Source organism: Sardina pilchardus, chromosome 16 (genome assembly GCF_963854185.1).
Source record: "Sardina pilchardus chromosome 16, fSarPil1.1, whole genome shotgun sequence".
In the NCBI taxonomy this organism is placed as follows: Eukaryota; Metazoa; Chordata; class Actinopteri; order Clupeiformes; family Clupeidae; genus Sardina; species Sardina pilchardus.
In genome coordinates, this window is record NC_085009.1 from 6,916,844 (window position 1) to 6,919,066 (window position 2,223).

Sequence of the window (2,223 nt, forward strand, 5' to 3'; positions counted from 1 at the left end):
TGGGGGGTTAAAGTTGGAAGCGTGTCTGGGGGGGTAAGAGGGGTGGGGGAGGGTATGGGCACACTTCTGGCACCCTCCCTCCTCAAAAAAAGTCAGTTTTGTTAATGAACGCTGTGCAAACACTTTCACCTCCTCAAGGATAAACGTCTGTATGTGACATCTAGGCAACCGACTCTGTTTCCACTCAAACAAAGACAGAAAGAGGAGGAGAGGAAGGTTCCGGATGACACAGTTTTAACATAGTGGCCTTCTGCTAAATGAGGGCAGTGAACCTGAATAGATCCTCCATGGATCACTAGCAAGGAGTTAGTTACAAAATACAGCGACAATAAGTTACAAAACACAAGGCAATGGTAAAGATTTTAAACATTTTACATGGTGATTTTTCATGGGTTGGTTAGTATTTTAAATATTGGGATATTGATATCTTAACTATGGTAATACGTTTACCCCAGTGTAGGCAATTGGATTCACAATAATCCACAATAATGAGGCAGCAGATAAGAAATGGAGCAAAAATCACAGCTATGCTAAATTGAACAGCTGAATGTATTGTTTTACATAATGAGGCAAACATAGGCACGTTTGTAATTATTAATTAATTTAGACAGACACGCTTTTCACCACCAACACCAGCAATGCATGAAAAGCATTTTTGAATTCAATTCCAAATCCTGCATTCTAAATTGGCCGTGGCCTGGTTGCCTATGTTCCCCCTTCATTACCCAAACAAACCGACCCTGGCGTCCGCGTGGCACAGACTTGATGCAAAGTGACATGTCCATTCAATGCCACGGCAAACCTAATTAACGAGCAACCGTCTCATTTTAAAAATGCCCCCATCAATTCAAAAGACAACAGACAGGCCCTTTAAGATGCAAATGCCGTCATTGAGGCTGATCTGAACACACAAGCTAATGAACACCATCATCTTAGCTGAGCAGTGTGTGCCCATTACAGGGACGTCCGACATTACAGGGACGTCCGACAGTGTTTTCACAATATCAAGCAAATATCGGATTCACTAACTATAATTGTTTGGCCATTCTCCACATTTAAGGAGTGTGAAGTTGCATAATAGGTTAAAACCACCAATAATGGTATGGTATAATAGATGTAACAGTATTAGACTATTACTCAAATTAAAATTACATCATGCTAAATTAGAAGAACACTGCTTAAATTAAAATCACTTGCTAAAATAAATTACCTTTTGCTCATTATTGAGGAAGTGCAGAGCTCTGTAATGTGTAATGTAGGGTTTGGGATTAGACATGTCCCAAAGCAATCACCATAAACCCTTACACACGGAGCAGTGGAGGGAAAAAAAACGCTAATTCATTAGCATTGCCTAACTTTGAATGCATTTAGCCGTGACTAAGACCTCAAGGTCTGTGGCTCTTTAGTGGTTTTCATCATAAACAACTATGTTTTCAAAAACACTACAATAGCTGCAGGATGTAGCAAGTCTGCAACCCCTGTTCACAACACGAGTGAGGATAATACAAAAAGCGGTTGGATGAAACATGTAAGCTTGTCATTTCCTTGCACGTTGCTCCCCAAAGGAAAACCCTCTCCGACACTAAATTGACATAACTTCACAATAAATCCATCAGGCCCTGTAGATTATCTCAACCTGACTGAAAGCATTATCCCGCTGGAGATTCCACATGATGACAAGATTGGGGCTCCCATCATCTGTCTAAGCATCTGCATTGACCGGCAATAAAAACAATAAACAGGCTCTCCCCCCTTCATCCTCAGATAATCTGATTCCAAGTGCCTTCAGCTCTTAGTGAGGAGAAAGCACACATGCTGCCACAATCAGAGCCCATCATGGCTCTTAAAAGGACACTGCTCAAAGGTCCATTCAGGCCTGTGATGTTAATCAGCCCTGCGCCGTTGCAAGACGTCGTCATCGGCGGGCTGACAACAGGTTAGTGTCAATGCATCAGATGCGAGAGATAATTGCCGGCGCGCCTCGTAAAAACACACAGGTGTTTTGGTGTGGCGGCCACGCCCCAGGTGTCCGTGGGCGGCTTGTTTACCTGCGGCACGTGGCGGCAGATTGGTATCACCGCCGTGTGCAACAGATGTGACCACGGAGGGGTGGTGGTCAGTGTGTGTGTGTGTGTGTGTGTGTGTGTGTGTGTGTGTGTGTGTGTGTGTGTGTGTGTGTGTGGAGGGGGGGTGAACAAAGGGCACACTTCAGTGTGTCTACAC